Raw genomic sequence first — 17859 nt, 5'->3', positions numbered from 1 at the left:
CCCATGCTTGGTATTCATGGGTTGCAGTCATGTGTGTTTTTTTATTGCCGTGGGCACCATACTGGTGACGATTGTCTTGTTTCAGAGGGCAGCACTAATGTAAATGAATGGAAAAGACGGATAAATTTCTCTCATTCACAGTTCCTGTCCCTGCACTGGAGAGAGTCTCACAACACTCACAAGCACAGCACTCCACCTACTCTTTGAGTCAGGGGAGGCAAAGGATCGCACCGTGTAGCGTAATGAGGAAAAAAATGTTTTAATCTGTTAGCCACATTAGAATTTTCATCATAGGATCTAATGGAAACTGTTAGCACGTCAGATTCTAATTTATCTGCTTTTCAGTCTGAAGCTGAGCGAGTTATTCATACGCAAATCAAATGCAAGCTTCAGTATTGTCTTATTTCACTGGTGTTTTTCCGTTTGTTTACAGGTAAATAATCTGATCTCACTGTCCCTGCGCTGAGAGTGGATCAGGTTTAATCACGATTGTCTGTTTCTCTGGTTTGGCTTAAAGTTTAAAAAAGTAGTTCTCCTTGTCTGTAAGTGATCAGCAATAGAAGTTTCCATGCCACAGTAAAGCCAAGGCCGAATCCCAAATATCTCCCAAATATAACCCTCCGTAAAGCACATTCAGCCAGAACACACAGTGTGTTGTACCTTTAAAGGAATTGTTAGTGAGCTATAAGTTTCCCTGTCAAATTAGAGTCTAATTACTGTCTGTATTATTAATTTTATTACATGTGATGTGCACTATGTAGGGAGCATTGTGCTACTTTGGGATGTGGCCTGAGCTCCTCAACTGACTGACCCAGATGTACAGAGCTTTCTTTACAAACTTGATGCACATAAATGGGTCAGGGATACACAATATACAACAAGTGTTGGTAGAAACAATAAATCAATTTAAATGCCACAGTTTTTATTTGACTCATTTGTTTGAGTAATAAAAAAGAAAATTGACAAAATATTTGTGAATGTGTTTAAGGTGGTATTAGCCTCGCATTGTCAGACTCTCTAGGGAAAGTCTGGTACCTTTTGTCACTTAACATGGCCAAAGAACCACTTACTACAGCAGGAAAAGAAATCTGACTGACACAAAAGGACCAATCACAACTCTATTTTGGCATGATGTGTAGAAAAAGGCAGAGAGCCAATCAGAATCTAACTGGCAGAATCCTGACGTGAGGCCTACAGACTCTCTGTCAACTTGGGCTCAGCATCTGTGGCTGAGACTAAAGTGGTATTAATTTATAATCTAGCAAACGGTGCTGCACAAGAATGATCCGTCTATAAATATCTGCATGGTGGGTGACAGGATTCGTGGATTGAGAAGAGGTGGTACAGTGCAGTGAATGTGGATAATGGATCACAAATCAGTTGTTAATGATTGGCAAAAAGTAGTGATTACGTTTGGATGCCAAAGGCCATAGTGAGTAGTAAGTAGCTGAAATTGCAGGTGTATCGAAAGATACATTCATACAGGTGGCAAACATCCCAGTCTACAGGAAATTCTCATCAGAACTATGGGTTAAAGACAAAACGGATTGACCACCAGCATATTTCAGCAAGTCGCTTGCAGACAAAAATCAACGCAGGTCCTTTGCAACTTTACTTGTGAAAGAGTGCTACGTATGAAGCGGAGTGACATGCAAAAGAGCTTTTACTGCCCAGTTACAGTGGGTGAAGTGACACAAAAATTTGACTGTTTATAATTGGAAATGTGTTATCTGGTCAGATGAATCTCATTTCTGCCTGTGCGTGAATGATGCTAGGCATTGTGTTCATCAAAGATGACTGCGGGCAAGGTGCGTTTGTGCTGATCTGGGGGTGTTTTAATTATGCAGAAATGGATCTTTTGCTTGAGGTGACAGTACAATTGAACCACAGTGCCCACATTGAGCTGCCGGACAGCCCCATATCCCTGTATTCCAAAAAGACAATTATCATGTTCACAGGGCTGATAATATGACTGAGTGGCGTGATGAACATTCAGGAGCATTCACACGTCTGGACTGACCTACAAAACATGTGAGTCCTCTTGAAAATGCCATCCTGAAACTTTTCCAGTCCATTCCAAATCGCATTCATGATTGTCAAAATATTACAGACATTAGGTACATTTCTGTCTTAGATTATTAATTTAGTATCTGGTGATTTTAGTTTATTTTATATGAATAAACTACATCTATGGTTAAAACCTACACATTCATGTGTCTGAACTTTTGAACCACAAAGGCATCCAGTCAGTAATTACAAGGGACAACAAGCATGTTGTTGAGTTTGTTATTACGTGGTTAATTTTCACTAAAGGAACCGACACATGACAGTTAATGTGCGCTGGACAGCGAGTGGCTGTTTGTCTAATGAGGTCAGACAAACCAAAAGCTTAGGTGTGTGGAGCTATTGATCCAAGACAAGTCCAAAGAAACTGACTGATCGATCGAAACTAGGCAGAGAGAAAAGAGAGAGAGAGTGGAAGAAGAAAACGAGGACAAAGAACTGGAAAGAAACGCAGGATGACAACACAGGACGCTGTTCTTGCTTGACAAAAGAAATAGATTGTGCTGCTTCTCTTCAAAATGCCTAGCAGTTATCAAGGATGACTGCTATAAATGTATGAAGCTGATTTTGAATACAAGTCTATTATTTCAGAACAATAAATTGAGGAAGATGTCCTTCAGTAAAACAGGTTCCAGGTTAACTGACTGTATTGAATTATTAGGTGTGTAATTATTACTACTGTGTTTATTATTCTCACACACACACACACACTCACACTCACACACACAGTACATCACTTTTATGGCAAAACATTTGGGCGCAGCAGCAAATGAGATGCTCCTAATCAAACATTATTCAATTAAACTGCGGCTGCGACAATCACGTAAGTCTATTAGATTAAACACCCCATATTAGCTATTAGGACTGTAATGCCTCCTTGTGATGAATCCAACTCAGAGCAAAGGGGGCAGGAGGGGAAGGAATGAAAGGATAAAAAGAGGGAGGAGCAGGGGGAGAGAAAAACAGCACAGACAGTGTGCTGCACTGCAAGGTGTTTGACGTAATGTAAGGTGAAATAAGCAGAACACAGTGAAATGAAAGCCACCGTCACCTACGTCACACACAAACACATACAAACACAAAATAACAAAATGGACAAGTGAAGACAATCCTTGGAAAAGTCCTGGACAAACAACAGAAAACCTACCAATGAATTTAGTCCAACTTGCGCCACGAAAGAACCCTGAGAGCCATTCACCCTAACCCGAATGTACAGTACGTAATGTAACAAGCACAAGCACCGTCAATTTGGATCAGTTCAGTGTTATTTGTTTGCAGCATTTCACAATAGATGCTCATAAATAAGCCTGATGAAGAACTAAGTGCACTTGAAAGGTCATTCAACCCGGACTCTCCAGCCAGTGGAAGGCAGTGGAAACTGTGACGTTTTTATAGTGGAAAGCAGTCATACTCTTTTTTTGAACATTCTAATTTTTTCTCAGTTTTTTGTTTTTCAAACTAGACCTAAAACATGCAGCTCATTTCACCAAACAGCATTGGTAATGGAATTTGTGTTTCACTGCATTTATTGCATTCCTTGAAAACAGATTTATTGATCTGCTGAAAATCTTAAGTATTCAATTCTAAATTAATTTTTCATAACTTAAAGGCTAAGCACCAGCGAAAGTATGAAAGTATCAAACAAATAAATACAGTGGAATTTGAGTTCCTAACTACTAATTGAAGGAATAAGGTTTAAAAGACTGTTGGTCCCCCCTCTAATAGGCGTCTTGCCTGTGACGTAGATGGTGGACAACTCTTGAAGTTGCACTTAATTTAATGCAAAATGACGAAGAGGTGTGTTGTTTTTGGCTGCAATCATTCAATGTACAGTGGGACATCTGTGCACAAATGGCCCAAAGATCCCAAAATATCCAGAAAATGGACTAAATTTGTCAACTTTAAACGGGCACTTTGGAAAGGACCATCCGCTCACTCCGTTATCTGTAGCTCATTTCACTGGCGCTTTTCCAACAATATGGGCATGTAAGGACACCAACGAAAGGTGTTCAAGAGCCTCTGTAACATGGAGGTAAACAGGGTAAGGACACTCACTTCGCCTGTTTTAGTTGGTATTAGTTAACGTTCTCTTGACTCGCTAAACTCGGTGGCTCAGATTATACTCGGCTACGTAGCTGCATTACGGAGGTTTATAGTGTCGGATGAATTCGAGTTCGACTTCGATCACATTTACAAGAATAACGGTACCTCTAAATTTGAGTTTAGCTTATTGCTAGGCTATTGTCATGATTAATGTTGGTTATTTAGCTAGATACTGTCATAACAGTCAGTCATAACGGTGTTTTACCGCGGCGTTGTTCAGCTGTTGTCCACCAGTGACGTCACGGTTGCGTTCAAGAATTTCCGTAGCGAGCTCGGGTTTTTTCCGTCAATTTAATAAAATTGTCAGTTTTAAAGCAAATTAAGCTGCTATTTTCATTTTAATTCATACTTATATCTGTCAGTAACTAAAATAATGTGTAATATTCATGGAGGTCCAGTAAGTGGTGCTTAGCCTTTAAGTATCTGAAGCAGTGCACATCCACAATAAATAATACTGCCACCCCGTTTTCCAAATCCCAAGAAGTATCTTACAATGCTCACTTGTGGATTGCTAAAGCAGGCAACCCACACAAAATTGTTGAAGAACATTGCTTAGTCCTTGCCCAAGAGAAGACCAGACCAAGTCATGTAACAAAATGAATGCAAAGGCAGATTTGTTTAAAAGCTCACTGATCTAGTCCCTTCCACTGCACAGCTAGGCTGAGCTATTTCACTAAATCTGTAAATGGTACTGTGCACGGTACTGTGATATGATGTGGTGGTGGTACTTGGAGGTGCTGATTTGAAATGTGTTGGTATTTCGTCTAAAAGGTTTGAGAACCACTGTGTCAGAGCATTGTAAAAAGGCATCCACTGCCCAAATCATACCTGCCCTGTGGTGGTCCTGTCGGAATACTGACCACAATATACACTGGAGTGAAAGAGGGCTTGCACGAAATGCGGAGCAACAGCAACTACAAAGAGTTAAAAAAAATTGACAATCAATGTTGAAACAAAATGGTCATTTTAATTTTATGGCTGATTAATATATGTAAAAAATGTATGAAATGAGAGTACACAGAAGATGGGCAACACGAAAAAAACAAAATCATTGTGATACTTAGATATTTTCAAAGGACACAACATACATCACAATACAGTGGATCCTCTACTAACGAACGCCTCTACTAACGAACTTTCCAAGATACGAACCGGGCATTTGAATATTTTTTGCCTCCACCAACGAACCATGACTCTAGAAACGAACCCGAGCCTCCGCCAAGCCGGCGGCTGGAAATGGCCCCTGACCCCAATAGGCGAGTCTCCCAGCGCCCAGACTTGAGTGAGTTTTTAAGATTAGCAAATTGTAGCTTTAGCAATTTAGCATTAGTGTAAATAACAGACATTGAAATCCGTGCTAAGTTAAGCCGTATCTACGCTTCGTCTCCCCACATTCACCACCTACTCTTCGTTATTCCACCCACCCCCCACCTCCCACCTCCCGTCATACAGCCAGTGCCTGTGTTACTCCTCCAGCCAGTCGTCACGTCTTCAAGGTAGCGATGTGTAACCACTTAAAACTTTTTTTATTTCTTTTTTATTACTGTTTCCACTGTATTTCTTTTTTATTGTTAGTAACGCTACATGTATTTTTTTTACTAATTTGAGAGTGTTGTAAACATATATCAGTGCAAAAAGGGTGACTTTCGTGGCGGGGGCTGGAACGCATTAATTGCTTTTCCATTATTTTAAATGAGGAAAATTAACTTGAGAAAAGAACTTTTCCTCTTACGAACCGGGTCACGGAGCGGATGAAATTCGTAGGTAGAGGTTCCACCATATTTAGTTTTTTCCAAGGGGAAAAAGCGTGGAATAGTTCATAACAGCACACAGTGTTATATTATTTGCCGATATGTGGATTTTTTTTACTTATTGTTGTCAGTCCGATATTGAAAGTTTAGCCGATATTACAACCAACAAGCCTTTTTTGTCCTTACACATAGGCACTGACGCCTGTAAATACACAACTGTCTGTCGTGTGGAGATTTTTCACAGTAAACCTTTCTGGGATTAAATTTCTCTGTGGTGAAAACTAATTAAAAATATCAGCAATGTTCAGTACATGCACACACAGCAGTGTAAACATACACACAAACACACACACACACACACACACACACACACACACACACACACACACAGAGAGAGAGAGCAGGTTAAACGACAGAAAGACACCCATAAAACACATGAAAATAGATATAGAGTCATTCAGAGTATGAATTTTTTACTGAAACACGATGATAAACAACTATAAACACTTGCTCAAACACTCTTTCACCCTAGTGCCACTCACTCGCTCTGAGCCACTTTATGCCGCTATCTCCCTCACTCTCCAAAACAAACCAGGTGATGCTCTAATTAGTGCCCCTCTAGAAACCATTTACGCGGAACCAGCAGTAAATCTTTTATAAAAATATAAATGAACTACAACTAATACATTTAAAAGATTAAAAAATAAACTAAAGTGTACATAAATACAAATACTGAAAAAAAGGCTTGTCCTATGACAACCCATGATAAAAAGAAAATGCTTTGCGTTTGCTTTAATTACTAAAAGATAAAATGATCAGTTATTAATATCGGTATCGGCTTCTCCAAGGTGCTAATTATCTGTTATCGCATCAGCCCCATTCATCATAATAATGACAAAATATGCTTACATAGCTGCTGTGTATGAAACACAAAGCGGTACGTTATAACTCTGATGTCATTTTGTTTGTTGCACTGTCTTCCATTAAGTTTAATCTTACGAAACTAATTAGAAAAACTGCGTTTTGGAAAAGACCGTCCTCGTGGCCGCTGACGTTACGTTATAAATTGATGCAATCTGTTTTTAAGTCATTTGTGTTGTTTACTGTTATATAAATTTATTATGTCCTAACTATAAGCGCTGGAATATGGATGTGTGTCTTGTCTTGACTTGCCCCGCCCTGAAACTGCTGACTCAGCCAATCAAACGTGGTTCTGTCTTACAGGACAGACAGGGGTCTTAGCTCATTTGTTGCCTGGCAACCAGGTGCTCCCTCAGTAAGGGTTGATCCCTGAGAGAATCCATAGCTGGGGCTTTAATATTGAGAGAACCCCCACACCCCCCCTTAACCGGCGCTGTGAGCGAACACACACACACACACACATTCTAGTGGATCTGACCTCATTTGACCCTGAGGATCCACTCATCCTTACAGTACCCATTGGGTCGATACGTATGCATACACTTGTGCATTTGTGTGTGTGTGTGTATATGGGAAGGCAGTGACACAAGACTTCTCAAGTGGGGCAAACCCATGGTGATGTTACCGTAGCAACCAGCCCTTTCCCGCTGACAAAAGAAGTTCAACTGTGTGTGTGTGTCTGTGTGTGTGCAGTTGGTTAAGTGTTCCTCTATGTAGTATTTATTTATTCAGCCATTACGTATTTATATTTCATAGAGTACACAAACTGCAATGACTTGCATATTCAATACACACAGACACACACGGCCACACACACAGGGCCACACACACACACACACACACACGCATACAGACGCATACAGACGCATACACACACACATTTAAACACAGTACTTCCTCCAACAGGTCTCTACAAATTGAACTGATCTTAGGTGACAAGGGCGTCACATCATCAAAGAACACATCTGTTTTTTCAAAAGACCTGCACAGAACATTACATTGCTGCGGCCCGCTGGCTGAAATCATTGTTTAACCCAAACAAAGCCTCCAGTCCTAAGCCGGGGGTGTTCCACAAACATCCACAACACTGCTGGCTCTTTGTGAAATGCTGTGTTTTGAGTGCTTTTGTGTTGAGCTGCTAGTGAGCAACGAGCGGTGCAGGGGGTTGAGAACCTCCTGCTACACTAATACAGTTCACAGCCCAGGCTGAGACAGAACAGTAAAATACACCTTTAAAAAATAAATCATATGGAAACAAGACTTAAAACTATGAAACAAGATTGGCAAGTGTTCACTTGAGCGCTCAGATATAAATACAAGTATCAAGACTGTTTGATTGGTAAATCATATGTATTGCCATAAATAGAGTTTACTCTGTAAATGCTATCTCATATTTTAGGGAAATATGTCCTCCAAATCAATCAGAAATCGAGTTCACATTTGCGTGGTTCAACCTAAAAGCCAGCACTGTGTAAATTCTAGTTTAGTGTGTGCTCATTCTTTAATCATCTTTCACAATTTTTTTAACACATTACACAAATTAGTAATGAGTCGGTAAATCAAAATCAATACAAACTTAAGCTATGTTCACATTACAAGCCTCATTAATCAACTCAGATTTTTTGCTCAAATTGGACATGGTTTTCTTGACGGTTTACATTTATAAATGTATCTCTCTGCAATGTGAACAAATCTGTCCATGAAATGGCACACATGCTCACATTGATATGATACACGCATATGATTATTCAGGCTGCCTCCTTCACCAACAGCAAAGACGAGGAGAAAGATGTGAGATGTATTATTGTTTGGGCACATTAGTAGCCTGTGAGCATTCGGGATGCACCGATATGGAAATTCTAGGCTAATGCCAATATGTGATATTAACAGGTAAATATCTGTCGATGTCAATACCGATGCAGATGTTAACATTTATAAACTACAGAAGAATAAGAAAACCCTGGATTAATGTTATTGACAAATGTAACAAATGTTATTTGCATAATATTTTAGCTTTCAACCAACTATACACAAACAATAACATGAAAAGTGTCTCCTGAGAAAATAGTTAGTCAACACTTTAAAAGTTTTTTAAAGTTTCTTAAAGAACAGGTCACAAATTTTAACTTTTTTTTAACAACTTAAATAAAATAATATTCATTCATTCATTGTCTGTAAGCGCTTATCCAGTTCAGGGTCACGGTGGGTCCAGAGCCTACCTGGAATCACTAGGCATCGGGAACACACCCTGGAGGGGGCGCCAGTGCTTCACAGGGCGACACACACACTCACACATTCACTCACACACTCACACTTACAGACACATTTTGAGTCGCCAATCCACCTACCAACATGTGTTTTTGGACCATGGGAGGAAACCAGAGCACCCAGAGGAAACCCACGCAGACACAGAGAATACACCACACTCCTCACAGACAGTCACCTGGAGGAAACCCACACAGACACAGGGAGAACACACCACACTCCTCACAGACAGTGACCCGGAGCGAGACTTGAACCCAAAATCCCAGGGTCCTGGAGATGTGTGACTGTGACAGTACCTGCTGCACCACCGCTCAATAAAATAATAGATCTACTCAAATTAATAATAAAATTAATAATAAATGAAAATTAACTTAAAGCAAAAAAAAAAAAAATGCATTTGTCTGCCAATGCTGATTTAATTCTGATATCATTGTGCATCATTAGTGTGCATCACATTTTGATTGGGATGACTGTACATTATTAAGATGATAAGGTAAAAGAAAAGCGATCCAACTTGCTTTTACTGCTGCACTCAATCCCACACACTATATAGTGCACAGTGTAGGTCATAAAAAAACATTTTCTGCATTCAAGTAATGTTTTGTATTTCAAATTATGAAACTGTTTATAAACAACTATAAGCTTCACATTGAACTAGCGCCCTGTCTATATGTAGTAGTATTAGTTTAATAATCAGTGAAGTGCACTATGTAGGGAGTATGGCACTATTTGGGACATAGCTCAAGCCTTTCCTTCGTATTTGTTTTGCTGTGCTGCCAGTTCTGGTTGAGGCAACAGTTTTATGCGCATGCGTACAGGCAAAAATATGCATGAAATAAGATCAGAACGTTCCCATTCATGTCGCATGCCTCTGAATCAGATACGTATCACAGGACCGAAACCAGGACCGAATATGAAAGTGACTCAAATCTAATCTGGGAAAGATTTACATGTTCTCACACCCCTCAGATCTGTGTGACATTAAAGCCAAGAATCAGATTTGAGTCACGTCAGCATGGCAATGTGAACGTAGCATAAAATAAATTCTCTCTGAAAAAATTGAAAGTTGTAATATAAATCAAAGACAGACAAACAGCTAGCGCTGTTCATCTCAGAACATATTCCGCTGTTGAGGCTTCTGTGAAATGTCCTGCTTTGTCATTTTTCTTGATGCTGAAACAGAAATAACTTGGACTAAATGGCTGTTTTGGCTAGAAATGAAATAAATGGAAGAGTGGCGTCTGACAGCGCAGTGCTGCTTATTAACTGTCGTTTCCTCCATTTCCCTCATCTGTGTCTAAGTCCTCTAAGTCCTGTTTAGTGCTTCCCTCATTCTAGCTCCTTCTTTACATCCCCTCCCCATCTTTCTCCCTCCTGGTCTTCTCTCCCTCTCTTTCTTGCTCTCTGTTTCTCTCTCAAGGTTACGTTGCTGAACTCCACACTCACACTAGTGACTCCTGTTGTCACGGAAACCGGTACGGTTACTCTGACAGCGATGACAAGCACCCGTAACCCCGGAGATTCATTAGTGACAGTAGCTATGGAAATTGCCAGCCAGTGAAGTTTTAGCCATCGCAGTGTCATTAGGACTTTCTCCGGGGACCTGTGTGTGTGTGTGTGTGTGTGTATGTATGTGTACAATGTGTATAATATTGACACCATTGTGTCACTGTTACAAAACAGTAGCAACATACATTCACGTTCATTTCCAGTACTGGCGAGAAGATTTATCTCAATTTTTTCTCCCTTGGGAATGTCCTCTCTCTCTCTCTCTCTCTCTCTCTCTATCACACACACACACACACACACACACACACACACACAAACACTTCAATTAACACATCTAACCATGTGCACATGTGCAAAACTATTAAACACACCTTAGGTCCAACAATACAAGTGTGTGATAAACAGTGAACAAACACATGTAGAGCGCACACACGAATCATAAAAAATAAAACACAATGTCTGCAGACGGTACGGAACAAATATTTTAACGCTAAGACATTAAGTGGGGAATGCTCAATATGCACAACAAACAGCAAACTACAAATGCATTTGAAGAGTTGCGCTGTTTGTGTTGTCGTTGCAAACCTACAGGACTTTACATGTGAAAAGACGCAGCCGCTGTGGGGGTGCCTGTGGGGGGTGTCCCTTTGTACATGGCTGTTATTATACAAGTGTGTGAAAATTGTCTCATTTGCAGGCAGTATGCATGCACAGGAGGGCTACTTTTAATTGTAGGTTTTGCTTTTGCACTTTGCTGCTGCTGGTGTCTGACAGCACGGCAAGCAGCAAAGCAAAACAAAGGCAGTAAATAAGAACAAAAAGAAAAGAAAAAAAAATTAAGACTTGGACGACTCAAAATGAAGTTAATCTCCGTGACTGTTTCTGCAGAAGATGGAACTGGGCCCCAACCCTCAATCCATTTTCATTAAAAAGTGCAATCTCTTAAAGGTGTGGAGTGCCCAGGGCTGTGTCCAGCCAGGTTCAAGAGGTAACTTTAATTTATTTAAATGGGGTTATAAAATCCCTGGTGCACCGACACGTTTTAAGAAGAATTTTCAAATAATTAATATCAATTAATTCGCCAAGCTGAATTTATCCCCTGAATCGATTCTTAAATTATGCAGCTGATCCCACTCCTGTTGGCAGTCTTTCTCCCTGGTGTTGGAAAAGGTTCAACAGTTCAAACATTGAATCAGTGAATTAGTTCTGGGCGATAAAACGATCCCAATCTGATTGGCGATACATTTTGGCTTGATAAAGATGATAAGCTTTTGGCAACAGAGCTCAATATAGGTTTGGTTCTATTTCCTGTTAGACAGCCAATGGAAGCAGGCTGATCATGCAGCACATTTACTCATGCTATTACGGTAAAAGAACGTATGAGACCGTATGAACCTGAGAAGGTTTAATTCAAGTGATTGTGTGTACAGGAGGTCCTCGACTTACGACGTTGATCCGTTCCTACGTCGCATCGTAAACCGATTTTCGGTGTAAGTCGGAACATACTGTAAGCACTGATCCTATCCTCACACCTATCCTCCTCGGTCCCGAGCCGCGTAACCCGTGTGCCCGTGTATTCTTCCGCCGCGCCACACACAACAAACATGAAGTTCACGTTACGACGTTTACGATGCAAAACCACTTAAGTCGAAACAAGGCTTTATACAGTAAATGGGAGATGTGTCGTAACCACGAAACATCGTAACTCAGGACTGACTTAACCAGAGGACCTCCTGTATTTATTAAAAATATATGTATTAAATATAGTCTCCGTGTGTTTGAGGTGTATTTTCGATGCCTCGATCTGGTAAGGCGACCCCCTCTCATTTCCTCATGCAAGGTAGGAGTTATTCATGAAATGTGTATATTTCCCTGCTCAAAATGTTATTACCTGTTTACAAGTGCACCTTTCACTGCGCAAGGTGTTATTTAATCCCTTAGAATAGGCTTTTTGAATTGGATCTGGTGCCATAGATCAGGCTGCTTCTTTCGGCAACAAACATTCAAGCTATTTGTTGTAAGTGTTACAAGTCTTCTAATAGGTTAAGTGCAATACCTTAACAGTTCAGAATCTGTACTGAAAATGTTAATTTTTATTTATCTCAATTTATCTCACTACTCTTTCTACTTCTTTAAATTATTAAGGTGGTAATGCACTTAGAGATTTTTCATGACATGAGACAAAGATATTTTACTATTGGAACTACTATTTTTTATGGTACAAAAAACGTGTTAGAAGTGAGATTTTCATTATCTGGGGATGGAAATCAAAATGAATTACAATGTTCCCATATATAATATTTTCTTGTGGATTTGAATAATTTGCATATTCTAACATTCATTCATTCATCCACTATCTGTAAGCGATTATCCAGTTCAGGGTCACGATGGGCCCAGAGACCACCTGGAATTGTTGGGTGCAAGGCCAGAATACACCCTGGAAGGGGCGCCAGTCCTTCACAGGGCAACATTCACACACTCTCACACTTAGAGACACTTTTTGAGTCGCCAATCCACCTACCAACGTGTGTTTTTGGACTGTGGGAGGAAACTAGAGCACCCGGAGGAAACCAACGCAAACAGGGGGAGAACACACCACACTCCTCACAGACAGTCACCCGGAGGAAACCCACGCAGACACAGGGAGAACACACCACACTCCTCACCGACAGTCACCCGGAGGAAACCCACGCAGACACAGGGAGAACACACCACACTCCTCACAGACAGTCACCCGGAGGAAACCCCCGCAGACACAGGGAGAACACACCACACTCCTCACAGACAGCCACGAAGGGAAACCACAACCTCCAGGTCCCTGGATCTGTGTGACTGCGACACTACCTGTGCGCCACCGTGCCGCCCCGTATTCTAACAACAAAAATGTAAATATTGTATAGCAGTGAACATTTGGTGTATTCCCATTTTCTTTAATGTATTGTGATATCATTTTTGGCCATATCGCCCAGCTCTACAATACATCAAATACAATCCCTACAACTTCAGCTTACGACTCTAAAATCACCCACACTACATCGAATGCTTTTGCCCAAACTGAAACAATCTCAGAATGTATGGATTTTACAAAACAAAAAAGACCAGGACAATTTCTTTTAGTGAAACATCCATGTTTGCATGCTTGTCAGGGTCCCTGTGTCACCACATCAACAGCTTATGTCTTCACGTGACGACTACTGTGCATAATCAACCTGACACACTAGCTCTTATCAGATGGTAGGTCTCACACAACTGTTCTGCTTGGCTAAGTGGCTTCCATCAGTTAGGGTTTAGCTTGGTGGAGATGATGTCACAGCAACACCCCGTCATTTGAAGTCGCAGCAAAGTAAATTAATTAATAATGGATGAACGTGCACATGAAGATGAGATATGTGAGGATGCATTAAACTTTAATTTTTTTTTTAAATAAATTAAAAAAAAGGGGAAAGGAAGGGAAGCATCAGGCCTAACAAACAAGCTGTTATAACTAATCCAGAAAATTCCTTGCTTCCTCGCTTCCACGGCCCAGATCTTGTCAGCAGTATTTTGGCTCCAGCAGAGGAGGACAATCATCACAAATTACTTAGTGGATATTTTTTCCTGTGCTTACTGGAAAAATGCAAACAAATTAAATGTGAAGCAATAGTTCAGCAAAAAATTCACACCATTTCCTTCTTAATCCACTAAGACATGACTGAACTCCAACGTCTTATCCTCATTGCTCCACTGCAAAGCTTAAAGGTATTGCCTACTGTTCAGCCCTGCAACAACTGCATGCTTAAATAATCAAACACTCCCTTTCCACTGCAAGGAATGAAGTAACCCCGAACAGTCCTGCACATAAGGTCTCTGATGGCACTTTTCAACTGCATGGTACCTATTCTACTTGACTCTACTCCCTGTTTGGGACCTGGTACTTTGTTTATTCTGCACTACCACAGCTCCTCCTCAAAATGTAGCTGGTGACATTGCAAAACACAGTCTCTAACAGGAACAGCAGGCTTTAGAAACCACAACAACCGTGGCTCTAACGTTAACCATTGTTTACTCATTGTGTATTCATGTGGTGTTGTTGTTGTTTGGGAGTTAACACGGTCCAGTTTGTGCTGGATGTCTGCATTTCATTGTGTAGAGTGACGTTTCTCTTTGGCCAATCAGCGCTCTGAAAGGTTTACATGTCAGTGTTTAGTCACCTTGAGTGATCAGGTTCTAAATAAAGGACCCGGTTCGAGACCCAATGTACCACATTTGCTTAATGGAAAAGCAAAAAAGTTGAGTACTGTGGTGTATGTCCCATGCTGTGGAAAACAATATAAGTCTCTATGACACACTGTCTTTGTCTAAATTAGAGAAAAGCCATGAAAAGATCAACAGCAGCCAATGTGAAGCCTAAGATTAAATATTGCCCCCGTCCCAAAAAACAAAAACAAAAACAAAAACAAAAACAAAAAACCCACATTATATTGAAATGGGCTAAATATCAAAACCAACAACAGTTGACAAATAAAATGCAAGTGTTATTGTCAACTCTCATCCACATTAAAGCAGAAACAAAAAAAAAGTGGTGGAGAGGGGGTCTTCATTAAATCAAAAATCCCTCCACTGTCAGATTACTGTCAGAAAAAAGGTACTGAGCAAACACATTATTGTTCACTAAAGGTACAGGCAGCATAAATGCACTCTTTATGGTACACTCTCTGACAGTGTGGTGGTACCTTTTGCTGTCACTCTGCTGGTATCATCAAAGGTATATCTATAGCACTTTTAGTTAGAGAAAACAACTGTGCCATATTTAATATTAATTGTGGATTTTAAAGTTGTGATAATTTCATATGCGCCATTTCATCCCCATGACTACTTTTTTTCCTATAATTATAGCTTACAAATATTCACCCTTCCTTGTGCTGAAGAGAAAATAATGTATGTTTATGGACCACAAATAGACTTTTAAACCACAGCTTCTACCATTAGTTAATAATATGTACACTCTCAGAAAAACTGTCACTGTGGTGGTACTCTCCTGTTAAGTGTAGATTTTAAAATTGTGTTGATTTCATATGTCCCACTAAATCTCCCAGCTTTATATTATGTTCTTATATTTTGACCAGTTCTATAAAGAAAGTTTACAGATATCCCCCCACTGTTGTACCTTTAAAGGTACGTTTACACTGTGTGTATCTTTAGTGAGCAATGATGCTACCGTACCCTTTTTTCTGAGAGTGTTCCTGTACAACACCTTTTTTTCTGAGAGTGTACAGAGTTTTACAGTCCAGTTGTGTTCCCTAAATCAACACTGCATTTTCTTCTCCAGGAAATGAGATGACTATATGTAAGCTTTCAATGATGTAACAGTTTTAAATAGAAAAATGATATCCAGGAGTTAAAATGAGATTTATGAAATCAATGCACCTTAAAATTGATAATTGATATATAACATGGTTCAATTATGTCCCCTAACTGAATGTACTGACGAAGTAACCTTGAGGGTATTGTCACAGCAAAAGAAGACAAAAAAAGGGCTTTATCATTAATGTAAAGTCTTAGAAATAACAAGGACCTAGTCTTAATAATGTCAGTATTATATGGTTTGGTTTTATTGTTTTTTGTTTTTTTTGCCTGACCAATGATGTGGACAGGAGGGCAGTACAGTGGCTGTGTATTTGTAAAAGCATAGGCTAAGTTAGTCAACCGAGATTTTTAGATGTATTTAAGATGTCTTACTCTATGCCAACATGACTGTGTCACACTCATTAGCGTGGCCTTTCAAGCAGAAAGTGTTCGCCCGAGGCATAAAAATAAATTTTCTAAAGTCTGCCCATGCCTTTTTTGCCTTCATTATATTATCTATGCTCTGTCTCTTTAATCTACTCTGCTGTATTCCTAAACATTCCTGTATTCACTAAACCTCTCCTAGTTGATCTGCTACTTTACTTTATTGATCAACATGATGTGCATGCTATACAACCAATCCTAGTCTCTGTCTTTTGCTGATGAGTCTAAAACAATCTTACTAATTACTTGCCAAAAAAGCATAATACACTCTATGCCCAAAGGTAAATCAGCTGAACTTAACTGCATTAATAAGAAGTTTGTCTTCCTTTGCTACAGAAAAAAAAGCCTTCTACTCTTCTGTTAATGCCATGAGAGCTTTAATGAGGGCAGTACTGATCAGTTTGGATCAGTAGCTTTGGATCAAAACACTGCTCCAAATGTAAAATAAACTCTGAACATAGTGTACACATGAGACTAACATATTCAGTATTCTGTTTCCTTCAGATGTACAGTAGCCACACACAGCTGGCATAACTGTCATCATATGTGTCGGTAATACAAACAATTTTAACAACACAACATTCCCAGCACTTGCTCTTTGTTGGAGTAGTTTTTCGGAGAAGGAATCCACAGCCCTAATCCAAATATTTTCCACCAAGCCAGACAATCACAATCACTTGCTATTTCTTAAGCAATACTATAGCTACTGCGATGACAGCTCTTGTAAGTGCTGCTTTTCACTGCCTGCTGCAGTTCAATCACACAGCGAGCTCGCATATGCTTTGTAACTAATAATTTATCACAACTATTAAAGCAGGTTTGATTCTTGATTCCGGTAATTAATATTAATACTTCTTTCTAATTAGCTTTGTTCCCTTTGTTCAGCTGGCAAGAGCATTTAATGCTTGACATGGTGTATGCTATCTGAACATGCTTCCAATACTACAGTATATCAATAACATGCAGGATTCTCTGAAAGGATCTGCTTTCTATAAAACCTTTTGACGTGTTTATGACAGCTTATGCTTCTGATTGAACAACTGAAAGACTGTGTTAGCACAAGTTGCATGTGACTACTATGAAAAATCGACCAGGATTATACTGTTTACTGGTCAAGAATTTAAAATGGTCAATAATTCTGTATGACTATATCAGCCAACAAGCATTTATTAGGTGGGCAAATAGACTTACATGTAATAATTAAAAAAATGAAACAATCTCCCTCTCTCATTGTATGGTAACTGTTTTATGGAAACGAGGGGTTTTCGGCGTTGTGCAGTTCAGTTAAGCACAGCCCAAAGGTGCACACCAAGACACTGTTTAATGATAAAAACCTGTTTCTGAGAGAGTCAATTTCAGCTAATTGTGCTGGAGTAATAGAAAAGTTCGAAAATAAACTAAATGAGACAGGCACTTGTGGTTTAACACATCACAGCAGATGATTTTCCAGCAAACTGAGGCTCAAAACCACACTGTT

The sequence above is a fragment of the Hoplias malabaricus genome, chromosome 2 (assembly GCF_029633855.1).
Source record: "Hoplias malabaricus isolate fHopMal1 chromosome 2, fHopMal1.hap1, whole genome shotgun sequence".
NCBI classification, from domain to species: domain Eukaryota; kingdom Metazoa; phylum Chordata; class Actinopteri; order Characiformes; family Erythrinidae; genus Hoplias; species Hoplias malabaricus.
This window is presented reverse-complemented; position numbering follows the sequence as displayed.